The following is a 19,573-nucleotide window of genomic DNA, read 5'->3' as shown; positions in this document are numbered from 1 at the left end:
CACTGAAGGCATTGATGAAAAACAAGGCTCTGGGTATTGACAGAACACCAACTGAGATGTTTCAACAAATGGATGCAGTGCAGGAAGTACTCACTCATCTGTGCAAAAAAATTTGGAAGACAGCTACCTGGCTGTCTTAGTCATCTAGTGCTAAAAAAAAAAAAAAAGTGCTGCTATAACAGAAATACTGAAAGCAGATGGCTTTAACAAAGAGAAATTTATTCTCCCACAGTCTAGTAGGTTACAAGTCCAAATTCAGGGTGTGAGCTCCAGGGAATGGCTTTCTTTCTCTGTTGGCTCTGGAGGAAAATTCCTCGTCATCAATTTTCCCCTGATCAAGGAGCTTCTCAGGCGCAGGGACTCCAGGTCCAAAGGACATGCTCTGCTCCTGGTGCTGCTTTCTCGGTGGCATGAGGTCCCCAACTCTCTGCTAGCTTCCCTTTCCTTTTTTTTCTCTTGAGAGATAAAAGGTGGTACAGGCCACACCCTAGGGAAACTCCCTTTACATTGGATCAGAAATGTAACCTGGGTAAGGGTGTTACAATCCCACCCTAATCCTCTTTAACATGAAATTACAATTACAAAATGGAGGACAACCACACAATACTGGAAATCATGGCCTAGCCAAATTGATGCACACATTTTGGGAGGGACGTAATTCAATCCACGACATTCCACCCTTTGGCCCCCCAAAAATCACATCCTTGCAACATCCAATCACATCCATGAACAAGGTATGTTTTTTCACTTATATAGGTCTCTTTTGGTTTCTTGCAGTAGCGTCTCGTAGTTTTTTTTGTATAGGTCTTTTATGTCTCTGGTTAGATTTATTCCTAAGTATTTTATCTTCTTGGGGGCTATTGTAAATGGTATTGATTCTGTGATTTCCTTTTTAAAGTTCTCCTTCTTGGTGTAGAGGAATCCAACCGATTTTTGTATGTTTATCTTGCTTCCCGATACTTCGCTGAAATCTATTAGTTCCAGTAGTTTTCTTGTGGATTCTTTGGGGTTTTCTGTGTATAACATCATACCATCTGCAAATAGGGATACTTTTACTACTTTCTTACCAATTTGGATGCCCTTTGTTTCTTTTTCTTGCCTTATGGCTCTAGCTAGGACCTCCAGGACAGTGTTGAATAAGAGTGATGATAAAGGGCATCCTTGTCCAGTTCCCACTCTCAAGGAGAATGCTTTCGGACTCTATCCATTAGGATGATGCTGGTTGTTGGCTTTGTATATAATGTCCTTTATTAGGTTGAGGAATTTCCCTTCTATTTCTATTTTTCTGAGAGTTTTTATCATGAATAGGTGTTGGACTTTGTCGAATGTCTTTTCTGCATCAATTGATAAGATCATGTGGTTCTTTTGTTTTATTTATGTAATGGATTACATTGATTGTTTTTCTAGCCTTGAAATTTCCCTGCATATCCCCTGGTCATGGTGAATTATTTTTTTGATATGTTGTTGAACTCTTTTGGCTAGAATTTTGTTGAGGATTTTTGCGTCTATGTTCATGAGGGATATTGGTCTGTAACTTTCTTTTTTGGGGTGTCTTTACCTGGCCTTTGTATCAGGGTTATGCTGGTTTCATAGAATGAGTTGGGGAGTATTCCATCCTTTTCAATGCTCTGAAATACCTTTAGTAGTACTGGCGTTAACTCTTCTCTGAAAGTTTGGTGGAAATCTTTAGTGAAGCCATCAGGGCTAGGGCTTTTTTTGTTAGGAGTTTTTTAATTACCTCTTCAATCTCTTCTTTTGTTACAAGTTTACTTAGTTGTTCTACCTCTGTTTGTGTTAGTTCAGGTAGGTAGTGTGTTTCCAGATAATTGTCCGTTTCCTCTAGGTTTTCAAATTTGTTAGACAGCAATTTTTCATAGTAATCTGATATGATTCTTTTAATTTCAATTGGGTCTGCTGTGATATCTCCCATCTCATTTCTTCTTCAGGTTATTTGCTTCCTCTCCTGTCTTTTTTTTTTTTTTTTTTTTCAGTTTGGCCAATGGTTTATTGATCTTTTCAAAGAACCAGCTTTTGATCTTGTTAACTCTTTCAATTGTTTTTCTATACTCTATTTCATTTATTTCTGCTCTAATTTTTATTATTTCCTTTTTTCTGGCACCTGAGGACTCCTTTTGCTACTCTTTTTCTCTTTGTTCAAGTTGTAGGGTTAATGTTTTGATTTTGATCATTTCTTCTTTTTTGCATGTGCACATTTATAGCTATAAATTGACCTCTGAGCACTGCTTTTACTGTGTCCCAAAGGTTCTGGGAGGATGTGTTTTCATTGTCATTTGATTCTGTGAATTTCTTTATTACATCCTTGATTTCTTCTATAACTAAGTAACTTCTGAGTTCTTCAGTTTTCCTGTATTTTTTTTTTCCTTGCTTTTTCTGTTATCGATTTCTATTTTTATGGTCAGAAAAGATGCTTTGTAATATTTCGATATTTTGGATTCTGTTCAGGCTTGTTTCGTGGCCTAATATGTGGTCCATTCTGGAGAATGTTCCATGTGCATTGGAAAAGAAAGTATACTTGGCTGCTCTTGGGTGAAGTGTTCTGTATATGTCTGTGAGATCAAGTTGATTGATTGTGGCATTTAGATCTTCCATGTCTTTACTGAGCTTCTTTCTGGATATTCTGTCCTTCACCGAAGGTGGTGTGTTGAAGTCTCCTACTATTATTGTGAAACTATGTCCCTTTTCAATGTTGTTAGAGTTTGTTTTATCTATTTTGGAGCCCTGTTGTTGGATGTGTATTTATTATGGTTATGCCTTCCTGGTGTATTGATCCTTTAATCATTATATAGTGTCCTTTTTTTTTTTTCTTCTGGGTTTCCTTATCCTTTGTGGTGGATTTTGCTTTAAAGTCTATTTTGTCAGAGATTAATATTGCCACTCCTGCTGTTTTTTGATTGTTGTTTGCATGATATTTTTTTCCCCTCCTTTGAGTTTTAGTTTGTTTGTGTCTTTGAGTCTAAGGTGTGTCTCTTGTAGGCAGCATATAGATGGATCATTTTTTTTTTAAATCTATTCTGCCACCCTCTGTCTCTTTATTGGTGTATTTAGTCCATTTACATTCAGCATAATTATTGCTCGGTATGACGGCACTGGGATATGAGTTTAGTGCTGACATTTTATGTCCTTTTTTGCATGTTGTTGACAGTTTCCTTGTTCCACTTAATTTTGCGTGCTGAGTCATTTTTCTTCATGTATTTTCATCTTTTTCACAGTTGATTTTTGTATTTGCTGAGTCTATTTTTTTCTTCTTTTTTATTTTGATGTATAGGATTGTTAGCTTCCTTTTGGTTACCTTAATATTTACCTCTGTTTTTCTAAGTTTAAACCAGTCTTTTACTTCTCGATATTGCCTTGACTTCCTCTCCATGTGAAAGTTCTATGAGTACATTATTTAGTTCTTCTTTTTTGTTTTAATGTTGTCATCTTTTACGTATTGACATCTCTGTTTCTGTATTTTTAGTGTTTTAGCTTTGATTTATTTGGTGACTTCCATATCTAGGTTGATATCTGGTTATTCTGTCCTGCGATCTAGTCTTGGGTTGTTATCTGATGTTATTGATTTTCCAACTGGAGGACTCTCTTGTAATTTTGGTTTGGTTTTTACAAATTCCCTTAACTTCTGTTTAGCTGGAAATGCCCTTATTTAGCCTTCATAGTTGAGAGGCAGTTTTGCTTGATATATAATTCTTGGGTGCCAATTTTTTTCCTTCAAGGCTTTATATATGTCATTCTATTGCCTTCATGCCTGCATGGTTTCAGCTGAGTAGTCAGAGCTTCTTTATTTATTTATTTTGCATGATACAATTTTTTAAAATTATTTTTATTGGACTTTAGGTGAAGGTTTACAGAACAAACTAGCTTCTTATCAAACAGTACACACATTGTTGTATGACATGGGTTAACAGCCCCACAACATGTCCACATTCTCCTTTCTTAACCCTGGGTTCCCTATTACCAACAGTCTTGTTCTCTCCTTGAGTAGTCAGAGCTTAGTCTTATTGACTCTCCTTTGCAGATAGTTTTTTGTTTATCCCTAGCCACTCTTAAAATTCTCTCTTTATCTTTGATTTTGGCAAGTTTGATTATAATATTTCCTGGTGACTTTCTTTTGGAATCTCCTGGGTAGGGTTCATTGAACTTCTTGGATAGATATCTTCTCGTCTTTCACAACATCAGGGAAGTTTTCTGCCAACAAATTTTCAATAATTATTTCTGTAGTTTCTGTTATTCCCTCCCCCCCCCCCCATTCTGGTACTCCAATCACTTGTAGGTTATTCCACATAATTCTTAGGGTTTCTTCATTTTTTTTAATTTTTTTATCTGATTTTTCCTCAAATAAGTTGGTGTTAAGCGCTTTATCTTCAATCTCACTAATTATGACTTCCATTGCCTCAGTTCTGCTATGTCTTTCTATTTAATTAACTAATTCTGAAATTTTGTTGGTAATCTTTTAGATTTCTGTTTTTTTTGTCTCTGTATGGATTCTTGCAACCTGTTAAATTTGTCATTAAGCTCTTGTATAACCTCCTTAAATTCCTCTGTTGCTTTGTCTTTGTGTTCCTTGACTTGGTCTACATTTTGCCTGACCTTCCTCCTGATTTCTTGAAGAGCTCTGGATATTAATCTTTTGAATTCTACCCCTGGTAACTCCAAGACTTTTTCTTCCTTTGGAAGTTTTGTTGGTTCTTTGTTTTGGTCACTTGCTGAAGCCATCATGTTCTGCCTTTTTATGTTATTTAATATTAACCATTGTCTCCAAGCCATCAATAAATTATTATATTTATTTTATGTTTGCTTACTGTGTCCTAGCTTCTTGATTTGCTTTGTGTTGACATGCCCAAATAGGCTGGTTGTGTGAGCTACTTTGATTAATGGCATCTTTGAAGCTCTCATGTCCTGTCACCAGGTGGTTAGAGCTGTTACTTGGTATGTGAGCCCAGGAGTCCATTTACTTTTCTTGTGTGGGTTCAGCTCAGGTGTCCAGGTCATCAGTCACTGAGTGTGTGGTACAGACTCTCACTTAGAGTCCTAGAGAGGCAAGACTATGTAGGGATGATTGGACTAGGCACAGATATCTGCCTGCAGTAGGGGATTATGCACTGAGCAAGGTAGGGGGTTAGCAGCTGCCCCTGCGTGCCTGGGTGGAAGACGTGTCCCTGTACCCTAGAGCATGTAGGTGGGTAAGTTTTGCAGACAGACCTTGACATTCAATGCTTTTGGCTGTAAGGACTGGGAGGTACCATCTATTCTTGGTCCCCTGCTGCAGGTGGCTAGGTGGAGTGGGTGGAGCCGCCAGTCCGCAGGCCCCTGGTGTGGGTAGGTGAGGACCCTGCTTAATGGGCAGAGCAGTGTCAAATGTCATGAATCTGCCACTCCCCCTTAGCTGTTGCAGTTGAAAATAAGCGTCAGCTATATAAAAATTAATTAATTAGTTAATTAAAAAGTTTTTTTTATGTACCCTGTGGTACTTGTTAATGAGGGCCTATGCTGCTGAAATGGGCCCACGTAGGTCTAGGCAGGGTTAAAAGGCATTCAAAGTCCATGGACCTGGTACACCTGTGACTAGGCAAAGGATCTATGCCTGCCCCGAGTGCCTGGCTTGGGGGAACTGGCAGATTTTTCCTGTTTGTTAATTTGTTCCCTCTCCAAAGCCAGAAAAATGGCTCAGGGGGTACGACAGGTCCCATTTCCAGCCCAGGTGACATGGCAATCACTGAAGCCAGACCAGGACTGGAGCAGAGCGGGGAAGGCATGGGTAAATGGAAGAGAGGACTTCCCAGAGGGGAAAGAGTGTTTTTGACCCCTTATGATAGGTTAGATGCTTGCTCTTAACTTTCACAGATTCAGAGCCACTTCTCTCTGGTTCCAGAGTCTTGAGCAGACTCTCTGCCACTCAGTTTCTTCCGGTGTAGAAAACACGTCCCGAGTGCTACTACATGCCTCACCCCGTGAACGCCAGCTGATCCAGCCTGCAGGGTGCTGGCCAGGTCAGGTCTGCCAAACCCTCACTGATTCTGGACTTTCTCCCCCTCCCCCTGGCACCCAGTCCAATTTGTCAACTTTGTCTTTGATGTTCAGGGCTCCTAGATTGCCATATATAATTGAGGCACTTGTTTTATCTTTGTTGTAAGAGGGACCACGGGAAGCATCTGACTACATCACCATCTTGGCCCTGCACTCTCAATGTTTTGTTTTTAAATGTTATTGTCTATGCACAGAAAATCTTCACTTAAGTGCCCATAATCCAACCCATAGGGATTATTATTACAATGTGAGACCAATACAGATGTTCATAAACAGGTATTTTAATCTAACTTTTTTAAGGTATGGGGATATTTTAATGTAATTTTCTTTGGGGTTATTTCAGTTCTGCTTGGGGGCAATGGGAGCATTATCCAAAGAAGCAACAAGTAATGCAGGTCAGGAGAAAGAACTGCTGAGTTAAGACAAAATTAAGATGAATTATATTAGCAGGTGTGATTAAAAGGGCATAAACAAACAAAAGGGTATGGACAGACCTGGCCAACCTGAATTCAATCACAGATTTATCAACTATTAATTGTGTGACTTTGGCTGTCAACAAATATTAGCTCCCTTCTCCTTGATTAGTATGGTAACATACTAATTACACAATATTGTGATAATGACTTTTGGAAAGCAAATAATTTTATGAATTGAAGTTTCAACAGTTGGGTTGTTCTCTTAAGTATCAATGCACAAAGTAAAAGATCAATAAATATTGGAGGGAGGGATGGATGAATGGACCAATGGGCATAAAAGCAAAACATTACAGAAACATATGAGAATTTTTTTCTGAGTCCCACTTGATCTAAAATCTAGCCAAACATTGATTTTTCTGGAGAATCTGGCAGGAAATCTCACTCTTCCTCTTTCTATTCTGTTTATCCTCTCTGAGATAGATGAAGTAGAATAATAAAAAAAATAAAATGTTACATTTCTGTTTTTAAAGCCAGACTGCCTTTTGTTTTATCAGCCATGTAGCTGTGGCTGATTTGGTTTGGCACTGGGTATGATGAGATTCTCACTCCCTCTCAAAACCTACTTCCCCAGCTTGTAAAATATCCAATCCCTCCACAGTAAACTTCCAGGACCATTTGCAGTGTGAACATTCCCAAGTGTTTTGCTCGTGAGCTATCAGATGTTCATATCACTCTGCAACCATCCTAATCCTCCCAAATCACACATGGTTGTTGTTGTTACAGGTGTCTTCGAGTCATTTCCAAATCATAGTTAACCTATATACAACAGAACCAAGCACTGCCTGGTCCTGCACCATCCTTAAAATCACTGTTAAGCTTGAGCCCATTTTTGCAGCCACTGTGTCAATCCATCTCATTGAAGGTCTTCCTCCTTTTCGATGACCCTCTAGCTTACCAAGCATGATGTCCTTTTCCAGGGACTGATCTCTCCTGATAACATGTCCAAAGTATGTGAGAGCTAGTCTTTTGGTTCTGAGGAGCATTCTGGTTGTACTTCTTCCAAGACAGTTTGTTCTTTTGGTAGTCCATGGTATATTCAATATTGTTCTCCAACACCACATTTCAAAGGCATCAATTGTACTTTATTCATCGTCCAGCTTTCACATGCATATGAGGAGATTGAAAACACCATGGCTTGGGTCAGGGGCACCTTAGTCTTCAAGGTGACATCTTGGCTTTTTAAGACTTTCAAGAGGTCTTTCACAGCAGATTTGCTCAATGCAATGCATCCTTTGATTTCTTGACTGCTGCTTCCATGGGCATTGATTGTGGACCCAAGTAAAATGAAATCCTTGACCACTTCAATCTTTTCTCCATTTATCATGATGTTGCTTATTGGTCCAATTGTGAGGATTTTTGCTCTCTTCATGTTGAGAGCCTATTGAGTAATCCATACTGAAGGCCGTAGTCTTTGATCATCAGTGGTTCAAGTCCTCTTCGCTTTCAGCAACCAAGTTTGTGTCATCTGCATATTGCAGGTTGTTAACGAATCTTCCTTCAATCCTGAAGCCTTCACAGTTTAGTTTCTCAGATTATTTGCTCAGCGTACAGATTAAATAAGTATGGTGAAAGGATACAACCCTGACTCACACCTTTCCTGACTTTAAATCACACAGTATCCCTTGGCCTGTTCAAACTACTGCCTCTTGGTCTATGTACAAGTTCCTCATGAGCACAATTAAATGTTCTGGAATTCCCATTCTTTGCAATGTTATCCATAATTTGTTATGATCCACACAGTTGAATGCCTTTGCGTAGTCAATAAAACACAGGTAAACATCTTTCTCATATTCTTTGCTTTCAGCCAGGATCTATCTGACATCAGCAATGATATCCCCGGTTCCACGTCCTCTTCTGAATCTGGTTTGAATTTCTGGTGATTCCCTGTTGATGTACCACTGCAACCACTTTTGAATGATCATCAGCAAAATTTTACTTGTGTGTAATATTAATGATATTGTTCGATAATTTCCGCATTCTGTTGGATCGCCTTTCTTTGGAATAGGCATAAATATGGATCTCTTCCCGTTGGCTGGCCAGGTAGCAGTCTTCCAGATTTCTTGGCATAGACAAGTGAACAACTCCAGCACTGCATCAGTTTCTTGAAACATTTCAATTGGTATTCTGTCAGTTCCTGGAGCTTTGTTTTTTGCCAGTGTCTTCAGTGCAGCTTGGACCTCTTCCTTCAGTACCATCAGTTCTTGATCATAGGCTACCTTCTGAAATGGTTGATTGTCAACCAATCCTTTTTGGTGTAGTGGCTGTGTGTATTCCTTTCATCTCTTGATGCTTCCTGCATAGTTCAATTTTTCGTCCACACAATTCTTCAATATTGCAACTCGAGACTTGAATTTCTTCTTTAGTTCTTTCAGCTTGAGAAATGCTGAGTGTATTCTTCCGTTTTGGTTTTCTATCTCAAGGTCTTTGCAAATATCATCATAATACTTTACTTTGTCTTCTCCTGTCACCCTTTGAAATATTCTATTCAACTCTTTTACTTCATCATTTCTTCCTTTTGCTTTATCTACTCAATGTTCAAGAGTAAGCTTCAAAGTCTATTCTGACATCCATTTTGATCTTTTTTTTTCTTTCCTGTCTTTTTAATGACCTCTTGCTTGCTTCATGTATGATGTCCTTGATGTCATTCCACAACTTGTCTGGTCTTTGGTAATCAGTGTTCGATGCATCAAATCTGTTATTGAGATGGTCTCTAAATTCAGGAGAATTTACTCAAGGTCGTACTTTGGCTCTCGTGGACTTGTTCTAATTTTTTTCAGCTTCAACTTGAACTTACAAATGAGCTATTGATGGTCTGTTCCACAGTCGGCCCTTGGCCTTGTTCTGACTGATGGTATTGAGCTTTTCCATCATCTCTTTCCACACTTAGTCTCTAAATTTCTGGATGAGAAAGGTCATTTTCTAACTTCTCCCAAGTATTCTGCATCTGTACTTTTAGCCACCTTGTGCTTACTTTATGTATCTGTCCTATTCCACCTCTCCCAAAGCTCATAAAGACTCTTATCTTCCTATTGTACAATACTTGTCCCAGCCCATTTCTTCATCCAGGATAAGGTAGTTCCGACCTTTGAAATGAAGCTCAGTTTTTCATGCACTCTTCTTGGCTGCCATTAGGCATGATCTCTTGTGGTAGCCAGCCTTCAGGAGGATCCCAATGATCTCACCTCCTATTATTCATACCCTTGTGTAGTCCCCTCCCATAGTGAATAGGGATGGCTTATGTAACCAATTCTATATTGTGGAAAAGAAGGTATGTGACTACTGGGGCTAAGTTGTAAAAAATATTGCAGCTTCCGTCGTGTGCTTTTGGATCACTCTCTCTGGGGAGAGCCAGTAGCCGTATTGTGAGGGCATTCAAGCACACCTATGGTGAGGTCCACATAGTAAAAAAACTGAGGCCTCATGCCAACATCCATGTGAGTGAGCCATCTTGGAAGTGGATCCTCCAGTCCCAGTAAAGCCTTCAGATTACTGCAGTCCCAACTGACATCTTGGCTACAATCTCATGAACCAGAACCACCCAACAAAGCTGCTCCTTAATTTCTCACCAACAGATACTGAGACAGTAAATATCTGTTGTTTTAAGTCACTATGTTGTGGGTTAATTTATTATGCGACAATAGGATACGTAGTATACCTCCCAGGTTGCCGAAAACTTTGTGTTTTTTGTTGTTAGGTGCCGTAGGGACGGTTCCAACTCATAGCGACCTTATGCACAACAGAACAAAGCACTGCCCGGTCCTCAGGCATCCTTACAATCATTGTTAAGCTTGAGCTCATTGTTGTAGCCATTGTGTCAATCTACCTCATCGAGGGTCTTCCTCTTTTCCGCTGACCGTGTACTTTACAAGGAAGATGTCCTTCTCCAGGAACTGATCCCTCCTAACAACCTGTCCAAAGTATGTAAGACGCAGTCTCACCATCCTTGCTTCTAAGGAGCATTCTGGTTGTACTTTTTACAAAGCAGATTTGTTCATTCTTCTGGCAGTCCATGGTATATTCAATATTCTTCGCCAACACCACAATTCAAAGGCATCAGTTCTTCTTTGGTCTTCCTTATTCATTGTCCAGCTTTCACATGCATATGATGTGATTGACAATACCATGGCTTGGGTCAGGTGCACCTTAGTCTTCAAGGTAACATCCCTGCTTTCAACACATTAAAGAGTCCTTTGCAGCAGATTTACCCCATGCAATGAGCTTTTTGATTTCTTGACTGCTGCTGCCATGGCTGTTGATTGTGGATCCAAGTAAAATGAACTGCTTGACAACTTCAATCTTTTCTCCTTTTATCATGATGTTGCTCATTGGTCCAGTTGTGAGGATTTTTGTTTTCTTTACACTGAGACGCCAGCCATACTGAAGGCTGTGGTCTTTGACTTTCATTACTTCAATGGTGGATCCCATTTGTCCCTGAAACTTATTTGCATCATCCTACCACCTTCCCCTCATGGCCAGAATCAAACTCTTCGGCTGTTTCAAAGCTCTCCTTTCTTTCCTTTTAGCCCATACACTAGAAACAAAAAAATAGGTAATTTTTTTTTTCGGGATGTCGCGGAACTCAATATTATCACCTCTTCATCTCACTTACCTAGATTCTCATTATGACTTCTAATTTGTTTTTTTCCAACACAAATACCAAATGGTGTTTTCTGTATAGAATAAGTACAGACGTAATTTTCACAAAGGAAGCTAACCCACATGAAGTGATCTGTACGTATGTGTATCCTTTATATTCCGATATAACACTACCCTATTAGGCAAATGTATACACTAACTGTGCTAATGATGGACGTGGAATTATCCCAGTCCACTTACTCTTATCCAGGTCTTCTTATGATTCTAAATACACTTTTTAAATGACTGACTAGATTCATGGGTGCTGTGTTCCATCCAAGAACAAGAAACTGTATTATTTTGAAGAAAGAATTAGAACATTACTCTCATTAACTGAGGTGACTGATCACCAATAAATTTTCTGTTCCTGTTAAGAACATTCCACTAAAACTGATTCTCAAACTTTTTCCTACACCAAGATGCCTCCAGTGTAACTCTGTAATGGGAGCTCACCTTGGCAATGATTTTTTATAATGATCTGAGGTAGGGGTGTAAGCGGAATATGTGCCCTCTGCTCCCCAGTCTACTCTAGCCCCCTAAATATACTCTAAGAGGGTGTGTGTAGGTTGCACGTGATTTTGATAATCTCCTTAATCTGAGAACCTCTTCACTGAATTGATGTTAACACACTAAAGAACCTTTGAGGACTGAAAAAGAACTTGTTGCTTATGAATAGTTTGTGTTCTAAAACTTTCTGGCTCTATTCTATACTTATAAAGTGCTTTGTACTTCTTTGTAGTCAGATGATTGACTAACACAAGGTGTTATTACAGAAACAAATGAAGCAATTACATACATCCTTTCAAAGTAGATATATCAAACAGGCATTTTCAAATGGTTTTAAAGATCTGAAATTTTTTGTTCTTCTAAAATCCTCTCAGGGAAAGGTAACGTTTTGTTTCAGTGACGTGAAAAAGCTAAGTCTTTACTGCAGTTCCTCCCAGCTCTGTTATTCACACTGATGGCAAGTGGGTCCTTGGTACTGGACTCCTGAGGAACCACTGCGACAGCTATTTCAAGACTCCTCACGATAGTGCCAGCTGGTTCCAGGCTTCTTAATTACTGGGTAAGAAAATAAAAATAAACTCACTCTGTCAAATGAATGTTTGCGTAATAGAAAATGTACCTCTTCCTATCTCTCAATGATATTTCCTCATGATGAATTTCAGACTGTGCCTGTGTAAGGAAAAAAATCATAATGAGCTGGAAAAAAAAATTTTATATACGTATATTTGGTTTTTTTTACTTTGTGTTTGTGTGTGTCTTAGGTGAAAGTTCACAGTGAAAATTAGTTTCTCATTCAAAAATTTGTACAAAAATTGCTCTGTGACGTTGGTTGCAACCCTGCAATGTGTTAGCACTCTCCCCCTTTCCCTTTCCACTTCAGTTCTCCACATCTGTGCATTCAGCTTTCCTGTCCATTCCTGCCTTCTCGTCTTTGCTTTTGGACAGCTATTTCCCATTTGATCTCATATTCTTGATAGAACTAAGAAACACTTTCCTCATGTTTGTTATAGGATGTAGAACATTTTCTTTATGAACTGTGTTGTGCCAGTTGACCTAGATTTCTCCTGAGGCCATAATGCTCAGCCCTCAGGCCAGTAACTCAGTCCCTCAAGATGACAGGGTGTGTCTAGGAGGTTTCTATGGCTTTGTTTTGGTTAGGTTGTACTGACTTTCCCCATATTGTGTGTTGTCTTTCCCTTCACCAAAGTTAACACTTGTCTACTTTATAGTCAATGATTTCCCCTTTCCCACACCTCCCCTCCCTAACCATCAAAGATTGTCTTTTTCTGTGCATAAATTTTTTCCTGGGTTTTTCTAATAGTGGTCTCATACAGTATTTGTTCTTTTGTGATTGATCTATTTCACTCAGCATAATGCCCTCTGGATTCATCCATGTTGTGAGATGTTTCGAGGATTCATCATTGTTCTTTATCTTTGCATAGTATTCCTTTGTGTGCATGCACATAATTTCTTTATCCATTCATCTGTTGTTTCCATCATTTTGCTATTGTGAATAATGTTGCAATGAATAGGAGTGTGCATATGTCTATTCATGTGACAACTCTTACTTCTCTAGGATATATTCCTGAAAGTGGGATTGCTGAAGCCTATGGTATTTCTATTTCTAGCTTTTCAAGGAAGTGCCATATCATTTCCCATAGTGGTTGTACCATTTTACATTCCCACCAGCAGTGCATAAGAGTTCCAATCTCCCTGCAACCTCCAACATTTGTTGTTTTCTGCTTTTTTGATAAGTACCAATAATGTCAGGTGAGATGGTATTTCATTGTAGTTTTTATCTGCATTTCTTTAGTGACTAATGTCGTAGGCTGGGTTCTCTAGAGAAGTAAAACCAGTGTAGCCTATAAATATATTGTTATAGATTGAACTTTTCCCCCAAAATGTTTGTCAACTTGGCTAGGCCATAATTCCCAGTGTTGTGTGATTGTCCACCATTTTGTCATCTGATGTGATTTTCCTATGTGTTGTAAATCCTACTTTTATGATGTTAATGAGGCAGGATTAGAGGTAGTTACGTTAACAAGGCAGGACTCAATCTACAAGATTAGGTTGTATCTTGAGTAAATCTTGAGATATAAAAGTGAGAAGTGAGCAGAGAGAAAGGGGGACCTCCTATCACTAAGAAAGCAGCACCAGGAGCAGAGCACATCCTTTGGATCTGGGGTTTCTGCACTGAGAAGCTCCTAGACCAGGAGAAGATTGATGACAAGAACCTTCCCATAGAGCTGACAGAGAAAGCCTTCCCCAGAAGCTGGCACCCTGAATTTGGATTTCTATCCTCCTAGACTGTGAGAAATAACTTTCTCTTTGTTAAAGCCATCCACTTGTGGTGTTTCTGTTAAAGCAGCACTAGATGACTAAGATACATATAGAAGAGATTTCTATAAAGGGCATTGGTCCAGCAGTTGTAGAGGCTGGAAATTCTCAGGTCTGTGGGTCAGGCTGGAGGCTTCTCCTGACTCATGTAACTGCAGGTGCTGGGGAATCCAAGACTGGAAGGTCAGATAGCAGGTCTCTGGCTCACAGGCTGTGGAGGCTGACAAATCCCAAGATCAGCAGGTAAGACGGCAGGTAAGCTGCTAGCTCAAGTTTCAAGAACTGGAGATCAGATGAACAGGAGCCAGGTACAGGATCCAGAGCGAGCAAAAGCCAGAAAGTCCACCTATATTGGATGCAGGCCACACCCCCAAGGAAACTCCCTTCCAAATAATTGGCTGCTCACAACAGATCTCATCGTGGAGGTGATCCCATTATATCAGATCTCATTATGGAGGTGATTACATCATTAAAGAGCTGCCAAACTACATCATAACTGCCAAACCACTGAGGATCATTGCCCAGCCTAGTTGACACACAACCTTAGCCATTCCAGCTAATGATCACGAGCATTTCCTCATGTGTCTGTTAGCTGCCTGAAAGTCTTCTTCGGTGAAGTGTCTGTTCATGTCCTTTGTCCATTTTTTAATTGGATTACTTGTGTTTTTGTTATTGAGGTTTTAAAGTTTTCTATAGATTTTAGAGAATAGATCCTTGTTGGATAAGTCATAGCCAAAAATTTTTTCCCAGTCTGTGGGTTCTCTTTTTACTCTTTTGATGAAGTCTTTTGGTGAGCATAAGTGTTTAATTTTTAGGAGCTCCCTATCTAGTTTATCTTCTGGTGTTTGTGCATTGTTAGTTATGGTTTGTATCATATTTATGCCATGTATTAGAGTCCCTAGCATTGTCCTTATTTTTTCTTCCCTGATCTTTATCGTTTTAGCTTTTATATTTAGGTCTTTGATCCATTTTGAGTTAGTTTTTGTATGGGTCCTGTTTCATTTTTTTACAGATGGATATCCAGTTTTGCCAGCACCATTTGTTTAAAAAGACTGTCTTTTCCCCATTTGATGGACGTTAAGCCTTTGTCAAAATCAGGTGGCCATAGGTAAATGGATTTACGTCTGGGTTCTCGATTCTGTTCCATTGGTCTATGCGTTTGTTGTTGTATCAGCACAAGGCTGTTTTGACTATCGTGGCTGTATGGTACATTCTGAGATCAGGTAATTTGAGGTCTCCTACTTCATCTTTTTCTTCAATAATGTTTTGCTTTTCTGGGCTTCTCTACTTTCCATATAAATTTGGTGATTAGTTTTTCCATCTCGTTAAAGAATGCTGTTGGTATTTGGATCGGGATTGCATAATACCTGTAGATACCTTGGGTTAAATTGGCATTTCACAATTCCGAGGCCTCTTATCAATGAATGCAATATGCTTTCCTATTTATGTAGGTCTCTTTTGGTTTCTTGCAATAGTGTTTTGTAGTTTTCTTTTTACAGGTCTTTTATGTCCCTAGTTAAATTTATTCCTAGGTATTTTACCTTTTCTTGGCTATTATAAATGGTATTGTTTTCCCGATTTCCTTTTCGAAATTCTCTTTGTTGGTGTATAGGAATCCAACTGATTTTGCATGTTGATCTTGTAACCTGCTACCCTGCTTAATCTTTCTATTAGTTCTGATAGTTTTCTTGTGGAATCTTTGGTGTTCTCTATGTATAGGTTCAGCTCATCTGTGGATAGGAATAGTTTTACTTGTGCCTTTACAATTTGGTTGCCCTTTATTTCTTTCACTTGTCTTATTACTCTAACTAGGACTTCCAGCACAATGTTAAATAGGAGTGGTGATAAAGGGTATCCTTGTCTTGTTCCTATTCTCAGGGGAAATGCTTTTAACCTCTCTCTGATGAGCATAATGTTGGCTTTTGGCTTTATATAGGTGCCCTTTATTATGTTGAGGAATTTCCCTTCTATTCCAATTTTATTGAGAGTTTTTATCACAAATGGATGTTGGACTTTATCAAATGCCTTTTCTGCATCTATTGAGATGATCATGTGATTCTTTTCTTTTGTTCTGTTTTTGCGGTGGATTATGTTGATTGATTTTCTAATGTTGAACCATTCTTGCCTACCTGGTATGAATCCCACTTGGTCATGGTATACTATTCTTTTTGATATGATGCTGAATTCTATTGGCTAGAATTTTGTTGAGAATTTTTGCATCTATATTCATGGAAAATATTGTTCTATAATTTTCTTTTTTGTGTGGCATCTTTGTCTGGCTTTGGTATCAAGGTTATTCTGGCTTCATAGAATGAATGTGGGAGTATTCCTTCCTTTTCTATGTTCTGAATAGTTTGAGTAATACTGGTGTGAGCTTTTCTCTGACTGTTTGGTAGAATTTTCCAGTGAAGCCATTCCAGCTAGGGCTTTTTGTTGTTGTTGTTGTTGTTGTTGTTCAAAGTTGGTTTTTTTGTTTGTTTGTTTTTTAAACCTCATCAATCTCTTCCCTTGTTGCTGGTCTGTTCAGATTTTTTATTTCAGTTGTGTTAGTTTAGGTAGGTAATGTGTTTCTAGAAATTTTTCCATTTCATCTAGGTTCTCAAATTTGTTGGAGCACAATTTTCCATAGTATTCTGTTATGGTCATTTTTCTTTCATTTGGGCCCGTTGTAATGTTTCCATCTCATCCCTTATTTGAATTTTTTCCTTCCTTTCCTGTTTTCCTTTTGCAGTTTGACCAATGGTTTGTCAATTTTGTTGATCTTTTCAAAGAACCAATTTTTGGCCTTGTTGATTCTTTCTATTGTTTTTCTGTTTTCTATTTGATTTATTTCTACTCTAATCTTTATTATTTCCTTTCTTCTGGTTCCTCTGGTCTTCTTTGCTCTTCTCTTTCTATTCATTCAAGTTACTGGGCTAACATTTTGATTCTGGCCCATTTTTCTTTTGTGATGTATGCATTTATTGCTATAAATTGATCTCTGAGCACTGCCTTGGCTGTGTCCCAAAGGTTTTGGTGTGCTGTATTTTCATTTTCATATGACGCTAGGAATTTTTTTTTTCCCTCTTTGATTTCTTCTATTACCCAGTGATTTTTTGTTTTTTTTAAGCAAGGTATTATTCAGTTTCCACATATTTGATTTTTTTCCTTGATCTTTTTGTTATTGATTTCTATTTAAATGGTGTTATGATCAGATTGTATTATTTCAATATGTTGAATTTTATTGAGGGTTTAAAAATGTTTTTTAAAAATGTGCAATTGTGATTTCCCCAGTGTCCACTAGTTTAAAACATAAAAAAAGCCACACTTGATTATTTTTTATTCATCTGATAAACACTTATTAAATATCAACTACATAGTGTCCACTGTATTAAGTGTTGGGTGTTCAACAGCAAACAAAACACACCTAGCTTTTTTTCTCATTAAATTTACAGACAATAAACAGACAGACAGTATTAAACTAGAAATTATGGTACATGTTATAAAAGAAAAATAAATAGTAAATGTAAACTACTTAAGGTCAATCCCTTGCTTTCTTATTCGTAATCATTTTCTCAATACCTAGAAAAAGCCTAGCTCATAGTAGGTACTTAACATGTGTGGGATGATTTAATAAATTTGTGGATTTATTATCAAAGATTATAACAGGAAGACACGACTTAAATTGTGGGAGATCAGAGGAAAGCATGGCATGTAAACAAAAATGAGAAAGATAAAGAGGAATTACGTACATGTAGTGGGTGGGGTGTAGAAAAGCATTCCAGGAAGAAAGTAAAGACAGTTTCAAAAAAGAAAGAAAAAAATCCACATTTTGTTTTAAGTTGTGGTAAACATATATGTAACGAAACATTTGCCACCTCAACATTCCTCATATGTACAATTTAGTGACATTGATTGTGTTCATGATGCTGTGCAACCATTACCATTATCTGCTTCCATATTTTCCAATCACCCTTAACATAAACTTATTGTCTTCTAAGCAATGAGTCTCCATTTTCCTCTTCCTCCCATCTGCCTCTAATAACCACTAGTATAGCCTTGGGTCTATATACACTTGCCTATTCTAGATATTCTAGATGGAAACCCTGGTGGCGTAGTGGTTAAGTGCTACGGCTGCTTAACCAAGAGGTCAGCAATTCAAATCTGCCAGGCGCTTCTTGGAAATTATACGGGGCAGTTCTACTCTGTCCTATAGGGTCGCTATGAGTTGGAATCAACTCGATGGCAGTGGGTTTTTTTTGTTGTTGTTGTTTATTCTAGGTATTTCATGTAAGTGAGTCATGCAATATTTGTCCTTTCGTGACTGGCTTATTTCAATCAGCATAAAGTTTTTAAGGCTCACCTACATTGTGGCATTTATCAGGACTTCATTTCTTTGTGGCTGAAAAAAAAAAAAAGAATGATAGTCTATTGTATGTATGTGCGAAATTTTGTTTATCCATTTATCTGTTGATGGACATTTAAGTTGATTCTATCTTTTGTCTATTCTGCAATGAACATTGGTGGACATGTATCTGTTTTTGTTCCTGCTTTCAATTTTTTTGAGTATATACTTAGAAGCAAAATTGCTGGGTCATATGCAATTCTATACTTAACTTTTTGAGGAAACATCCTCACCAATGCCTGTTTTCTATTTTTTATACCATGGCCACCTCAGTGGGCATGATGTGATATCTCATTTGTGGTTTTGATTTCATTTCCCTAATGACTAATGATGTTGACCATTTTTTCATACATTGGTTGGCTATTTGTATTTCTCATGGAAATGTCGGTTCAAGTCCTCTGTCCATTTTTTTATTGGGTTGCTTGTCTTTTTCTTGTTAAGTAGTAGAAGTTTTTTTTATATATTCTGGACATTAAACCCTTTTCCCAATCTGCAGGTTGTCTTTTCACTTTTCTGGTAAAGTCCTTCAATGAACAAAAGTATTTCATTTTGATAAGACCCCATTTATTACTATGTCATTTGTTGCTTGTGCTTTTGGTGTCGTATCTAAAAATCCATTGCTGAAATCCAGATCCCAAACCATTTTTTTCTTCAATAATTTTATGGTTTTAAATACTACATTTATGTCTTTGGTCAATTTTGAGTTAATTTTTGTATATAATGTGAGGTAACATTCCAGGTTCATTCTTTATTTTAAATATTTTATTTATTTTTAGTGGCAATATATACAACGAAACATGTATCCATCACAATTTCTACATGTACAGTTCAGTAACACTGGTTATATACTCCACATTGTATCATCATTCTCATTATCTCTACCCATATTGTTTCACTACCCTTAAAGTTTTCATCTCTGCTTTAGATTAACTGTTGTCAGTTTTTACTCGTTCTTTATTAAGAGCACAATTCTTAAGGCAAACATTCTTTATTAATTGGTTTACAGTGTTGTTCGGTTTAATGATGCCTTCAGTTTTGGTTCAAGGTTTAAAGATTATTTCCAGGCATTAATTTCTGTGGCTCTCCCAATTTCAGTAAGTTTGGTCTTTATATGAGTTTGAAATTCTCTTCCATGCTTTTCCTCCTTTTGATCCATCTGTGGGGACCTTGATCAAAATGTTCAGCAACAGTA

Source organism: Elephas maximus, chromosome 3 (assembly GCF_024166365.1).
Source record: "Elephas maximus indicus isolate mEleMax1 chromosome 3, mEleMax1 primary haplotype, whole genome shotgun sequence".
Taxonomy (NCBI): domain Eukaryota; kingdom Metazoa; phylum Chordata; class Mammalia; order Proboscidea; family Elephantidae; genus Elephas; species Elephas maximus.
Note: the sequence above shows the minus strand (reverse complement) of the source record.